The sequence below is a fragment of the Taudactylus pleione genome, unplaced genomic scaffold (assembly GCF_031769625.1).
Source record: "Taudactylus pleione unplaced genomic scaffold, aTauple2 ptg000473l, whole genome shotgun sequence".
Classification (NCBI taxonomy): domain Eukaryota; kingdom Metazoa; phylum Chordata; class Amphibia; order Anura; family Myobatrachidae; genus Taudactylus; species Taudactylus pleione.
The window spans coordinates 4,244,924-4,260,301 of record NW_028284875.1 but is presented as its reverse complement, the minus strand read 5'-3'; the positions used below and the strand labels follow the sequence as shown (position 1 = coordinate 4,260,301).

The following is a 15,378-nucleotide window of genomic DNA, read 5'->3' as shown; positions in this document are numbered from 1 at the left end:
ATCAAAATTGTAAAATAATTCCTGTTTATTTATCTTAAATAATATTTGCTATAGATATATGTAACTTTAATGTTGCATAGGGAAAATATACACTATAATACCAAAAAATGCAGTATCTTTAAATAAAAATAAGTTAAATCTCACTTGTGCTCTATATTTAAAGGTAAACATTGTTTTTTTGGTCTGAAGCACCTAAATTGTCAGTAAAGTCAGTGTCCAAAGAAATATAAAAAGCAGAAAATTACCCTTTTGATGACATGGATGAAAGGACTTCAAGAAACCCATCAGCAATTGCAATAGAAATTGTTATTTTGTAGCCACTCTGATATTAAATTGCAATTAAAACTTAATAGGTATGTTTTGGTATATATGGATTTTCTGCAATACCATTAAGACAGTCACCTGAATTGAAAAAAAGCATAACTTCTAGAATGAGAATGAGCAACAAAGGAACTTGTTGGTTTATTCATTTTAAATTAGTTACTTTTTAAATCCACTAAACTACTGCACCCAATAATAAAGTACCTAAAAAAAGTAATATTCTAATCATAAGGTAATCAATTATATTGTGCATTTGTGTTATTGCCCAGTTTTATGTATCCATAGGTGTATATTGCAATGAATTCATGCCATTGTTGTACAGTTCAATATTATCAAAATTGTAAAATAATTCCTGTTTATTTATCTTAAATAATATTTGCTATAGATATATGTAACTTTAATGTTGCATAGGGAAAATATACACTATAATACCAAAAAATGCAGTATCTTTAAATAAAAAAAAGTTAAATCTCACTTGTGCTCTATATTTAAAGGTAAACATTGTTTTTTTGGTCTGAAGCACCTAAATTGTCAGTAAAGTCAGTGTCCAAAGAAATATAAAAAGCAGAAAATTACCCTTTTGATGACATGGATGAAAGGACTTCAAGAAACCCATCAGCAATTGCAATAGAAATTGTTATTTTGTAGCCACTCTGATATTAAATTGCAATTAAAACTTAATAGGTATGTTTTGGTATATATGGATTTTCTGCAATACCATTAAGACAGTCACCTGAATTGAAAAAAAGCATAACTTCTAGAATGAGAATGAGCAACAAAGGAACATGCATCCTAGATGGGACTTGAAGCCACTGTCCCAGGTGATAGTAAACTTTTCAGGAAACTAATCCACAATGTCATTAGGATAAATGTCTGCTTTTAGATACTGGGCCATAATTTTGCAAGCTGAACAGTTCCGGATTGATAAGCAGATAAAAGTTTCTGGTGGAGCCATTTGTGCAGTATGAAGCAAGAATGAAAGGAACATCTCCAAAATTATTTTAATGAAATAAAGCCTATCATCCCAGATGGGACTTGAACCCACAATGCCTGGCTTAGGAGGCCAGTGCCTTATCCATTAGGCCACTGGGGCTTAGTAACATCTTGAGTGAAACTGATTTTTTCATTAGTATAATCATTAATTGTTGCAATATAGGAAAGCCATTTATTTGTGTTCTTTGCTTTACAAATCCCAGCATGAAATGTGATTGTACTATCCAGACCTAATAGTGTGGACCCTCATGTTACATTGCAGCAAAACAGATTGATGCATCTCTTTTACCAATAAAGAGGTAGTCTTTTGCATTCCATTTTGTTGACTAACTAAAGTAATTTTTACAGTGCATATGAACCAAAGCAGCTGTGTGTACTGGTACTTAAAAACAGTCATGTTTGTGTTTTTTTTCTGCCTTCATATCAGGATGTTCAGGAAGCAGATGATAATCATTAACTGATGAAATTAGAAAAAAAATTACATTTGCTTCAGGTGAGGCTTGAATTCACAACCTCAGGATTGCTCAACAGATACTGTCTTATAAGTACCGCGCACAGACCGATTGCGCCACAGGAGCACATGGTCAAAGTGCATTATTTTTAGTTGAGTGATTTTAGCATCGAGTTGACTAAGTAAATTAACTTGGTTTATTCATTTTAAATTAGTTACTTTTTAAATCCACTAAACTACTGCACCCAATAATAAAGTACCTAAAAAAAGTAATATTCTAATCATAAGGTAATCAATTATATTGTGCATTTGTGTTATTGCCCAGTTTTATGTATCCATAGGTGTATATTGCAATGAATTCATGCCATTGTTGTACAGTTCAATATTATCAAAATTGTAAAATAATTCCTGTTTATTTATCTTAAATAATATTTGCTATAGATATATGTAACTTTAATGTTGCATAGGGAAAATATACACTATAATACCAAAAAATGCAGTATCTTTAAATAAAAATAAGTTAAATCTCACTTGTGCTCTATATTTAAAGGTAAACATTGTTTTTTTGGTCTGAAGCACCTAAATTGTCAGTAAAGTCAGTGTCCAAAGAAATATAAAAAGCAGAAAATTACCCTTTTGATGACATGGATGAAAGGACTTCAAGAAACCCATCAGCAATTGCAATAGAAATTGTTATTTTGTAGCCACTCTGATATTAAATTGCAATTAAAACTTAATAGGTATGTTTTGGTATATATGGATTTTCTGCAATACCATTAAGACAGTCACCTGAATTGAAAAAAAGTATAACTTCTAGAATGAGAATGAGCAACAAAGGAACATGCATCCTAGATGGGACTTGAAGCCACTGTCCCAGGTGATAGTAAACTTTTCAGGAAACTAATCCACAATGTCATTAGGATAAATGTCTGCTTTTAGATACTGGGCCATAATTTTGCAAGCTGAACAGTTCCGGATTGATAAGCAGATAAAAGTTTCTGGTGGAGCCATTTGTGCAGTATGAAGCAAGAATGAAAGGAACATCTCCAAAATTATTTTAAAGAAATAAAGCCCCAGATGGGACTTGAACCCACAACCCCTGGCTTAGAAGGCCAGTGCCTTATCCATTAGGCCACTGGGGCTTAGTAACATCTTTGAGTGAAACTGAATTTTTCATTAGTATAATCATTAGTTGTTGCGATATAGGAAAGCCATTTATTTGTGTTCTTTGCTTTACAAATCCCAGCATGAAATGTGATTGTACTATCCAGACCTAATAGTGTGGACCCTCATGTTACATTGTAGCAAAACAGATTGATGCAACTCTTTTACCAATAAAGAGGTAGTCTTTTGCATTCCATTTTGTTGACTAACTAAAGTAATGTTTACACTGCATATGAACCAAAGCAGCTGTGTGTACTGGTACTTAAAAACAGTCATGTTTGTGTTTTTTTTCTGCCTTCATATCAGGATGTTCAGGAAGCAGATGATAATCATTAACTGATGACATTAGAAAAAAAATTACATTTGCTCCAGGTGAGGCTTGAACTCACAACCTCAGCATTGCTCAACAGATACTGTCTTTTAAGTTCTGCGCACAGACCGATTGCGCCACAGGAGCACATGGTCAAAGCGCATTATTTTTAGTTGAGTGATTTTAGCATCGAGTTGACTAAGTAAATTAACTTGGTTTATTCATTTTAAATTAGTTACTTTTTAAATCCACTAAACTACTGCACCCAATAATAAAGTACCTAATAAAAGTAATATTCTAATCATAAGGTAATCAATTATATTGTGCATTTGTGTTATTGCCCAGTTTTATGTATCCATAGGTGTATATTGCAATGAATTCATGCCATTGTTGTACAGTTCAATATTATCAAAATTGTAAAATAATTCCTGTTTATTTATCTTAAATAATATTTGCTATAGATATATGTAACTTTAATGTTGCATAGGGAAAATATACACTATAATACCAAAAAATGCAGTATCTTTAAATAAAAATAAGTTAAATCTCACTTGTGCTCTATATTTAAAGGTAAACATTGTTTTTTTGGTCTGAAGCACCTAAATTGTCAGTAAAGTCAGTGTCCAAAGAAATATAAAAAGCAGAAAATTACCCTTTTGATGACATGGATGAAAGGACTTCAAGAAACCCATCAGCAATTGCAATAGAAATTGTTATTTTGTAGCCACTCTGATATTAAATTGCAATTAAAACTTAATAGGTATGTTTTGGTATATATGGATTTTCTGCAATACCATTAAGACAGTCACCTGAATTGAAAAAAAGTATAACTTCTAGAATGAGAATGAGCAACAAAGGAACATGCATCCTAGATGGGACTTGAAGCCACTGTCCCAGGTGATAGTAAACTTTTCAGGAAACTAATCCACAATGTCATTAGGATTAATGTCTGCTTTTAGATACTGGGCCATAATTTTGCAAGCTGAACAGTTCCGGATTGATAAGCAGATAAAAGTTTCTGGTGGAGCCATTTGTGCAGTATGAAGCAAGAATGAAAGGAACATCTCCAAAATTATTTTAATGAAATAAAGCCTATCATCCCAGATGGGACTTGAACCCACAATGCCTGGCTTAGGAGGCCAGTGCCTTATCCATTAGGCCACTGGGGCTTAGAAACATCTTGAGTGAAACTGATTTTTTCATTAGTATAATCATTAATTGTTGCAATATAGGAAAGCTATTTATTTGTGTTCTTTGCTTTACAAATCCCAGCATGAAATGTGATTGTACTATCCAGACCTAATAGTGTGGACCCTCATGTTACATTGCAGCAAAACAGATTGATGCATCTCTTTTACCAATAAAGAGGTAGTCTTTTGCATTCCATTTTGTTGACTAACTAAAGTAATTTTTACAGTGCATATGAACCAAAGCAGCTGTGTGTACTGGTACTTAAAAACAGTCATGTTTGTGTTTTTTTTCTGCCTTCATATCAGGATGTTCAGGAAGCAGATGATAATCATTAATTGATGAAATTAGAAAAAAAATTACATTTGCTTCAGGTGAGGCTTGAATTCACAACCTCAGGATTGCTCAACAGATACTGTCTCATAAGTACCGCGCACAGACCGATTGCGCCACAGGAGCACATGGACAAAGCACTTTATTTTTAGTTGAGGGATTTTAGCATCGAGTTGACTAAGTAAATTAACTTGGTTTATTAATTTTAAATTAGTTACTTTTTAAATCCACTAAACTACTGCACCCAATACTAAAGAACCTAAAAAAAGTAATATTCTAATCATAAGGTAATCAATTATATTGTGCATTTGTGTTATTGCCCAGTTTTATGTATCCATAGGTGTATATTGCAATGAATTCATGCCATTATTGTACAGTACAATATTATCAAAATTGTAAAATAATTCCTGTTTATTTATCTTAAATAATATTTGCTATAGATATATGTAACTTTAATGTTGAATAGGGAAAATATACACTATAATACCAAAAAATGCAGTAACTTTAAATAAAAATAAGTTAAATCTCACTTGTGCTCTATATTTAAAGGTAAACATTGTTTTTTTGGTCTGAAGCACCTAAATTGTCAGTAAAGTCAGTGTCCAAAGAAATATAAAAGGCAGAAAATTACCCTTTTGATGACATGGATGAAAGGTCTTCAAGAAACCCATCAGCAATTGCAATAGAAATTGTTATTTTGTAGCCACTCTGATATTAAATTGCAATTAAAACTTAATAGGTATGTTTTGGTATATATGGATTTTCTGCAATACCATTAAGACAGTCACCTGAATTGAAAAAAAACATAACTTCTAGAATGAGAATGAGCAACAAAGGAACATGCATCCTAGATGGGACTTGAAGCCACTGTCCCAGGTGATAGTAAACATTTCAGGAAACTAATCCACAATGTCATTAGGATAAATGTCTGCTTTTAGATACTGGGCCATAATTTTGCAAGCTGAACAGTTCCGGATTGATAAGCAGATAAAAGTTTCTGGTGGAGCCATTTGTGCAGTATGAAGCAAGAATGAAAGGAACATCTCCAAAATTATTTTAATGAAATAAAGCCTATCATCCCAGATGGGACTTGAACCCACAATGCCTGGCTAAGGAGGCCAGTGCCTTATCCATTAGGCCACTGGGGCTTAGTAACATCTTGAGTGAAACTGATTTTTTCATTAGTATAATCATTAATTGTTGCAATATAGGAAAGCCATTTATTTGTGTTCTTTGCTTTACAAATCCCAGCATGAAATGTGATTGTACTATCCAGACCTAATAGTGTGGACCCTCATGTTACATTGCAGCAAAACAGATTGATGCATCTCTTTTACCAATAAAGAGGTAGTCTTTTGCATTCCATTTTGTTGACTAACTAAAGTAATTTTTACAGTGCATATGAACCAAAGCAGCTGTGTGTACTGGTACTTAAAAACAGTCATGTTTGTGTTTTTTTTCTGCCTTCATATCAGGATGTTCAGGAAGCAGATGATAATCATTAACTGATGAAATTAGAAAAAAAATTACATTTGCTTCAGGTGAGGCTTGAATTCACAACCTCAGGATTGCTCAACAGATACTGTCTTATAAGTACCGCGCACAGACCGATTGCGCCACAGGAGCACATGGACAAAGCACTTTATTTTTAGTTGAGGGATTTTAGCATCGAGTTGACTAAGTAAATTAACTTGGTTTATTAATTTTAAATTAGTTACTTTTTAAATCCACTAAACTACTGCACCCAATACTAAAGTACCTAATAAAAGTAATATTCTAATCATAAGGTAATCAATTATATTGTGCATTTGTGTTATTGCCCAGTTTTATGTATCCATAGGTGTATATTGCAATGAATTCATGCCATTATTGTACAGTACAATATTATCAAAATTGTAAAATAATTCCTGTTTTTTTATCTTAAATAATACTTGCTATAGATATATGTAACTTTAATGTTGAATAGGGAAAATATACACTATAATACCAAAAAATGCAGTATCTTTAAATAAAAATAAGTTAAATTTCACTTGTGCTCTATATTTAAAGGTAAACATTGTTTTTTTGGTCTGAAGCACCTAAATTGTCAGTAAAGTCAGTGTCCAAAGAAATATAAAAGGCAGAAAATTACCCTTTTGATGACATGGATGAAAGGACTTCAAGAAACCCATCAGCAATTGCAATAGAAATTGTTATTTTGTAGCCACTCTGATATTAAATTGCAATTAAAACTTAATAGGTATGTTTTGGTATATATGGATTTTCTGCAATACCATTAAGACAGTCACCTGAATTGAAAAAAAGCATAACTTCTAGAATGAGAATGAGCAACAAAGGAACATGCATCCTAGATGGGACTTGAAGCCACTGTCCCAGGTGATAGTAAACTTTTCAGGAAACTAATCGTTTATTTGTGTTCTTTGCTTTACAAATACCAGCATGAAATGTGATTGTACTATCCAGACCTAATAGTGTGGACCCTCATGTTACATTGCAGCAAAACAGATTGATGCAACTCTTTTACCAATAAAGAGGTAGTCTTTTGCATTCCATTTTGTTGACTAACTAAAGTAATGTTTACACTGCATATGAACCAAAGCAGCTGTGTGTACTGGTACTTAAAAACAGTCATGTTTGTGTTTTTTTTCTGCCTTCATATCAGGATGTTCAGGAAGCAGATGATAATCATTAACTGATGACATTAGAAAAAAAATTACATTTGCTCCAGGTGAGGCTTGAACTCACAACCTCAGCATTGCTCAACAGATACTGTCTTTTAAGTTCTGCGCACAGACCGATTGCGCCACAGGAGCACATGGTCAAAGTGCATTATTTTTAGTTGAGTGATTTTAGCATCGAGTTGACTAAGTAAATTAACTTGGTTTATTCATTTTAAATTAGTTACTTTTTAAATCCACTAAACTACTGCACCCAATACTAAAGTACCTAATAAAAGTAATATTCTAATCATAAGGTAATCAATTATATTGTGCATTTGTGTTATTGCCCAGTTTTATGTATCCATAGGTGTATATTGCAATGAATTCATGCCATTATTGTACAGTACAATATTATCAAAATTGTAAAATAATTCCTGTTTATTTATCTTAAATAATATTTGCTATAGATATATGTAACTTTAATGTTGAATAGGGAAAATATACACTATAATACCAAAAAATGCAGTATCTTTAAATAAAAATAAGTTAAATCTCACTTGTGCTCTATATTTAAAGGTAAACATTGTTTTTTTGGTCTGAAGCACCTAAATTGTCAGTAAAGTCAGTGTCCAAAGAAATATAAAAGGCAGAAAATTACCCTTTTGATGACATGGATGAAAGGACTTCAAGAAACCCATCAGCAATTGCAATAGAAATTGTTATTTTGTAGCCACTCTGATATTAAATTGCAATTAAAACTTAATAGGTATGTTTTGGTATATATGGATTTTCTGCAATACCATTAAGACAGTCACCTGAATTGAAAAAAAGCATAACTTCTAGAATGAGAATGAGCAACAAAGGAACATGCATCCTAGATGGGACTTGAAGCCACTGTCCCAGGTGATAGTAAACTTTTCAGGAAACTAATCGTTTATTTGTGTTCTTTGCTTTACAAATACCAGCATGAAATGTGATTGTACTATCCAGACCTAATAGTGTGGACCCTCATGTTACATTGCAGCAAAACAGATTGATGCAACTCTTTTACCAATAAAGAGGTAGTCTTTTGCATTCCATTTTGTTGACTAACTAAAGTAATGTTTACACTGCATATGAACCAAAGCAGCTGTGTGTACTGGTACTTAAAAACAGTCATGTTTGTGTTTTTTTTCTGCCTTCATATCAGGATGTTCAGGAAGCAGATGATAATCATTAACTGATGACATTAGAAAAAAAATTACATTTGCTCCAGGTGAGGCTTGAACTCACAACCTCAGCATTGCTCAACAGATACTGTCTTTTAAGTTCTGCGCACAGACCGATTGCGCCACAGGAGCACATGGTCAAAGTGCATTATTTTTAGTTGAGTGATTTTAGCATCGAGTTGACTAAGTAAATTAACTTGGTTTATTCATTTTAAATTAGTTACTTTTTAAATCCACTAAACTACTGCACCCAATAATAAAGTACCTAAAAAAAGTAATATTCTAATCATAAGGTAATCAATTATATTGTGCATTTGTGTTATTGCCCAGTTTTATGTATCCATAGGTGTATATTGCAATGAATTCATGCCATTGTTGTACAGTTCAATATTATCAAAATTGTAAAATAATTCCTGTTTATTTATCTTAAATAATATTTGCTATAGATATATGTAACTTTAATGTTGCATAGGGAAAATATACACTATAATACCAAAAAATGCAGTATCTTTAAATAAAAATAAGTTAAATCTCACTTGTGCTCTATATTTAAAGGTAAACATTGTTTTTTTGGTCTGAAGCACCTAAATTGTCAGTAAAGTCAGTGTCCAAAGAAATATAAAAAGCAAAAAATTACCCTTTTGATGACATGGATGAAAGGACTTCAAGAAACCCATCAGCAATTGCAATAGAAATTGTTATTTTGTAGCCACTCTGATATTAAATTGCAATTAAAACTTAATAGGTATGTTTTGGTATATATGGATTTTCTGCAATACCATTAAGACAGTCACCTGAATTGAAAAAAAGCATAACTTCTAGAATGAGAATGAGCAACAAAGGAACATGCATCCTAGATGGGACTTGAAGCCACTGTCCCAGGTGATAGCAAACTTATCCGGAAACTAATCCACAATGTCATCAGGATAAATGTCTGCTTTTAGATACAGGGCCATAATTTTGCAAGCTGAACAGTACCGGATTGTTAAGCAGATAAAAGTTTCTGGTGGAGACATTTGTGCAGTATCAAGCAAGAATAAAGGGAACATCTCCAGTAATTATATGGATGAAATAAAGCCCACATGAGACTTGAAACCACAATCGCTAGCTTAGGAGGCCAATGCCTTATCCATTAGGCCAGTGGGGCTTAGTAACATCTTTGTGTGAAACTGATTTTTTCATTAGTATAATCATTAATTGTTGCGATATAGGAAAGCCGTTTATTTGTGTTCTTTGCTTTACAAATCCCATCATGAAATGTGATTGTACTAACCAGACCTAATAGTGTGGACCCTCATGTTACATTGCAGCAAAACAGATTGATGCAACTCTTTTACCAATAAAGAGGTAGTCTTTTGCATTCCATTTTGTTGACTAACTAAAGTAATGTTTACAGTGCATATGAACCAAAGCAGATGTGTGTACTGGTACCTTAAAAACAGTCATGTTTGTGATTTTTTTCTGCCTTCATATCAGGATGTTCAGGTAGCAGATGATAATCATTAACTGATGACATTAGAAAAAAAATTACATTTGCTCCAGTTGAGGCTTGAACTCACAACCTCGGCATTGCTCAACAGATACTGTCTTATAAGTACCGCGCGCTAACCTATTGCGCCACATGAGCACATGGTCAAAGTGTATTATTTTTAGTTGAGTGATTTTAGCATCGAGTTGACTAAGTATATTAACTTGGTTTATTAACTTTAAATTAGTTACTTTTTAAATCCACTAAACTACTGCACCCAATACTAAAGTACCTAATAAAAGTAATATTCTAATCATAAGTTAATCAATTATATTATGCATTTGTGTTATTGCCCAGTTTATGTATCCTTAGGTGTATATTGCAATGAATTCATGCCATTGCTGTACAGTTCAATATTATCAAAATTGTAAAATAATTCCTGTTTATAAATAATTCCTGTTTATTTATCTTAAATAATATTTGCTATAAATATATGTAACTTCAATGTTGCATAGGGAAAATATACACTATAATACCAAAAAGTGCAGTATCTTTAAATAAAAATAAGTTAAATCTCACTTGTTCTCTATATTTAAAGGTAAACATTGTTTTTTTGGTCTGTAGCACCTAAATTGTCAGTAAAGTCAGTGTCCAAAGAAATATAAAAAGCAGAAAATTACCCTTTTGATGACATGGATGAAAGGACTTCAAGAAACCCATCAGCAATTGTCATAGACATTGATATTTTGTAGCCACTCTGATATTAAATTGCAATTAAAACTTAATAGGTATGTTTTGGTATATATGGATTTCATGCAATACCATTAAGACAGTCACCTGCTTTGAAAAAAAGCATAACTTCTAGAATGAGAATGAGCATCAAAGGAACATGCATCCTAGATGAGACTTGAAGTCACTGTCCCAGGTGATAGCAAACTTATCCGGAAACTAATCCACAATGTCATCAGGATAAATGTCTGCTTTTAGATACAGGGCCATAATTTTGCAAGCTGAACAGTACCGGATTGTTAAGCAGATAAAAGTTTCTGGTGGAGACATTTGTGCAGTATCAAGCAAGAATAAAGGGAACATCTCCAGTAATTATATTGATGAAATAAAGCCCAGATGAGACTTAAAACCACAATCCCTAGCTTAGGAGGCCAGTGCCTTATCCATTAGGCCAGTGGGGCTTAGTAACATCTTTGTGTGAAACTGATTTTTTCATTAGTATAATCATTAATTGTTGCGATATAGGAAAGCCGTTTATTTGTGTTCTTTGCTTTACAAATCCCAGCATGAAATGTGATTGTACTAACCAGACCTAATAGTGTGGACCCTCATGTTACATTGCAGCAAAACAGATTGATGCAACTCTTTTACCAATAAAGAGGTAGTCTTTTGCATTCCATTTTGTTGACTAACTAAAGTAATGTTTACAGTGCATATGAACCAAAGCAGATGTGTGTACTGGTACCTTAAAAACAGTCATGTTTGTGATTTTTTTCTGCCTTCATATCAGGATGTTCAGGTAGCAGATGATAATCATTAACTGATGACATTAGAAAAAAAATTACCTTTGCTCCAGGTGAGGGTTGAACTCACAACCTCAGCATTGCTCAACAGATACTGTCTTATAAGTACCGCGCGCTAACCTATTGCGCCACAGGAGCACATGGCCAAAGTGTATTATTTTTAGTTGAGTGATTTTAGCATCGAGTTGACTAAGTATATTAACTTGGTTTATTAATTTTAAATTAGTTACTTTTTAAATCCACTAAACTACTGCACCCAATACTAAAGTACCTAATAAAAGTAATATTCTAATCATAAGTTAATCAATTATATTGTGCATTTGTGTTATTGCCCAGTTTTATGTATCCTTAGGTGTATATTGCAATGAATTCATGCCATTGCTGTACAGTTCAATATTATCAAAATTGTAAAATAATTCCTGTTTATAAATAATTCCTGTTTATTTATCTTAAATAATATTTGCTATAAATATATGTAACTTCAATGTTGCATAGGGAAAATATACACTATAATACCAAAAAGTGCAGTATCTTTAAATAAAAATAAGTTAAATCTCACTTGTGCTCTATATTTAAAGGTAAACATTGTTTTTTTGGTCTGTAGCACCTAAATTGTCAGTAAAGTCAGTGTCCAAAGAAATATAAAAAGCAGAAAATTACCCTTTTGATGACATGGATGAAAGGACTTCAAGAAACCCATCAGCAATTGCCATAGACATTGTTATTTTGTAGCCACTCTGATATTAAATTGCAATTAAAACTTAATAGGTATGTTTTGGTATATATGGATTTCATGCAATACCATTAAGACAGTCACCTGCATTGAAAAAAAGCATAACTTCTAGAATGAGAATGAGCATCAAAGGAACATGCATCCTAGATGAGACTTGAAGCCACTGTCCCAGGTGATAGCAAACTTATCCGGAAACTAATCCATAATGTCATCAGGATAAATGTCTGCTTTTAGATACAGGGCCATAATTTTGCAAGCTGAAAAGTACCGGATTGTTGAGCAGAAAAAAGTTTCTGGTGGAGCCATTTGTGCAGTATCAAGCAAGAATAAAGGGAACATCTCAAGTAATTATATGGATGAAATAAAGCTCAGATGAGACGTGAAACCACAATCCCTGGCATAGGAGGCCAGTGCCTTATCCATTAGGCCAGTGGGGCTTAGTAACATCTTTGTGTGAAACTGATTTTTTCATTAGTATAATCATTAATTGTTGCGATATAGGAAAGATGTTTATTTGTGTTCTTTGCTTTACAAATCCCAGCATGAAATGTGATTGTACTAACCAGACCTAATAGTGTGGACCCTCATGTTACATTGCAGCAAAACAGATTGATGCAACTCTTTTACCAATAAAGAGGTAGTCTTTTGCATTCCATTTTGTTGACTAACTAAAGTAATGTTTACAGTGCATATGAACCAAAGCAGATGTGTGTACTGGTACCTTAAAAACAGTCATGTTTGTGATTTTTTTCTGCCTTCATATCAGGATGTTCAGGTAGCAGATGATAATCATTAACTGATGACATTAGAAAAAAAATTACATTTGCCCCAGGTGAGGCTTGAACTCACAACCTCGGCATTGCTCAACAGATACTGTCTTATAAGTACTGCGCGCTGACCGATTGCGCCACAGGAGCACATGGGCAAAGTGTATTATTTTTAGTTGAGTGATTTTAGCATCGAGGTGACTAAGTATATTAACTTGGTTTATTCATTTTAAATTAGTTACTTTTTAAATCCACTAAACTACTGCACCCAATACTAAAGTACCTAATAAAAGTAATATTCTAATCATAAGTTAATCAATTATATTGTGCATTTGTGTTATTGCCCAGTTTTATGTATCCTTAGGTGTATATTGCAATGAATTCATGCCATTGCTGTACAGTTCAATATTATCAAAATTGTAAAATAATTCCTGTTTATAAATAATTCCTGTTTATTTATCTTAAATAATATTTGCTATAAATATATGTAACTTCAATGTTGCATAGGGAAAATATACACTATAATACCAAAAAGTGCAGTATCTTTAAATAAAAATAAGTTAAATCTCACTTGTGCTCTATATTTAAAGGTAAACATTGTTATTGCCCAGTTTTATGTATCCTTAGGTGTATATTGCAATGAATTCATGCCATTGCTGTACAGTCTAATATTCTCAAAATTGTAAAATAATTCCTGTTTATAAATAATTCCTGTTTATTTATCTTAAATAATATTTGCTATAAATATATGTAACTTCAATGTTGCATAGGGAAAATATACACTATAATACCAAAAAGTGCAGTATCTTTAAATAAAAATAAGTTAAATCTCACTTGTTCTCTATATTTAAAGGTAAACATTGTTTTTTTGGTCTGTAGCACCTAAATTGTCAGTAAAGTCAGTGTCCAAAGAAATATAAAAAGCAGAAAATTACCCTTTTGATGACATGGATGAAAGGACTTCAAGAAACCCATCAGCAATTGCCATAGACATTGTTATTTTGTAGCCACTCTGATATTAAATTGCAATTAAAACTTAATAGGTATGTTTTGGTATATATGGATTTCATGCAATACCATTAAGACAGTCACCTGCTTTGAAAAAAAGCATAACTTCTAGAATGAGAATGAGCATAAAAGGAACATGCATCCTAGATGAGACTTGAAGCCACTGTCCCAGGTGATAGCAAATTTATCCGGAAACTAATCCACAATGTCATCAGGATAAATGTCTGCTTTTAGATACAGGGCCATAATTTTGCAAGATGAACAGTACCGGATTGTTAAGCAGATAAAAGTTTCTGGTGGAGATATTTGTGCAGTATTAAGCAAGAATAAAGGGAACATCTCCAGTAATTATATGGATGAAATAAAGCCCAGATGAGACTTGAAACCACAATCCCTAGCTTAGGAGGCCAGTGCCTTATCCATTAGGCCAGTGGGGCTTAGTAACATCTTTGTGTGAAACTGATTTTTTCATTAGTATAATCATTAATTGTTGCGATATAGGAAAGCCGTTTATTTGTGTTCTTTGCTTTACAAATCCCAGCATGAAATGTGATTGTACTAACCAGACCTAATAGTGTAGACCCTCATGTTACATTGCAGCAAAACAAATTGATGCAACTCTTTTACCAATAAAGAGGTAGTCTTTTGCATTCCATTTTGTTGACTAACTAAAGTAATGTTTACAGTGCATATGAACCAAAGCAGATGTGTGTACTGGTACCTTAAAAACAGTCATGTTTGTGATTTTTTTCTGCCTTCATATCAGGATGTTCAGGTAGCAGATGATAATCATTAACTGATGACATTAGAAAAAAAATTACATTTGCTCCAGGTGAGGCTTGAACTCACAACCTCGGCATTGCTCAACAGATACTGTCTTATAAGTACCACGCGCTAACCGATTGCGCCACAGGAGCACATGGTCAAAGGGTATTATTTTTAGTTGAGTGATTTTAGCATCGAGTTGACTAAGTATATTAACTTGGTTTATTAATTTTAAATTAGTTACTTTTTAAATCCACTAAACTACTGCACCCAATACTAGAGTACCTAATAAAAGTAATATTCTAATCATAAGTTAATCAATTATATTGTGCATTTGTGTTATTGCCCAGTTTTATGTATCCTTAGGTGTATATTGCAATGAATTCATGCCATTGCTGTACAGTTCAATATTATCAAAATTGTAAAATAATTCCTGTTTATAAATAATTCCTGTTTATTTATCTTAAATAATATTTG

At 32.6% G+C, this 15,378-nt stretch overlaps 6 non-coding genes across 6 annotated transcripts; all 6 read right to left on the bottom strand.

Moving 5' to 3' along the window:
- Positions 1-1,341: 1,341 nt before the first annotated feature.
- Positions 1,342-1,414, bottom strand: TRNAR-CCU (transfer RNA arginine (anticodon CCU)). The gene has a single exon. It is a non-coding gene; the product is annotated as a tRNA-Arg (tRNA).
- Positions 1,415-2,834: 1,420 nt separating this feature from the next.
- Positions 2,835-2,907, bottom strand: TRNAR-UCU (transfer RNA arginine (anticodon UCU)). The gene has a single exon. It is a non-coding gene; the product is annotated as a tRNA-Arg (tRNA).
- Positions 2,908-4,335: 1,428 nt separating this feature from the next.
- On the bottom strand, positions 4,336-4,408 carry TRNAR-CCU (transfer RNA arginine (anticodon CCU)). The gene has a single exon. It is a non-coding gene; the product is annotated as a tRNA-Arg (tRNA).
- A 7,265-nt stretch (positions 4,409-11,673) lies between these two features.
- On the bottom strand, positions 11,674-11,766 carry TRNAI-UAU (transfer RNA isoleucine (anticodon UAU)). The gene is given in 2 exon segments: positions 11,674-11,709; positions 11,729-11,766. It is a non-coding gene; the product is annotated as a tRNA-Ile (tRNA).
- A 1,419-nt stretch (positions 11,767-13,185) lies between these two features.
- Positions 13,186-13,278, bottom strand: TRNAI-UAU (transfer RNA isoleucine (anticodon UAU)). Its single transcript is given in 2 exon segments — positions 13,186-13,221; positions 13,241-13,278. It is a non-coding gene; the product is annotated as a tRNA-Ile (tRNA).
- A 1,682-nt stretch (positions 13,279-14,960) lies between these two features.
- TRNAI-UAU (transfer RNA isoleucine (anticodon UAU)) lies at positions 14,961-15,053 on the bottom strand. Its single transcript is given in 2 exon segments — positions 14,961-14,996; positions 15,016-15,053. It is a non-coding gene; the product is annotated as a tRNA-Ile (tRNA).
- Between the last annotated feature and the right edge of the window lie 325 nt (positions 15,054-15,378).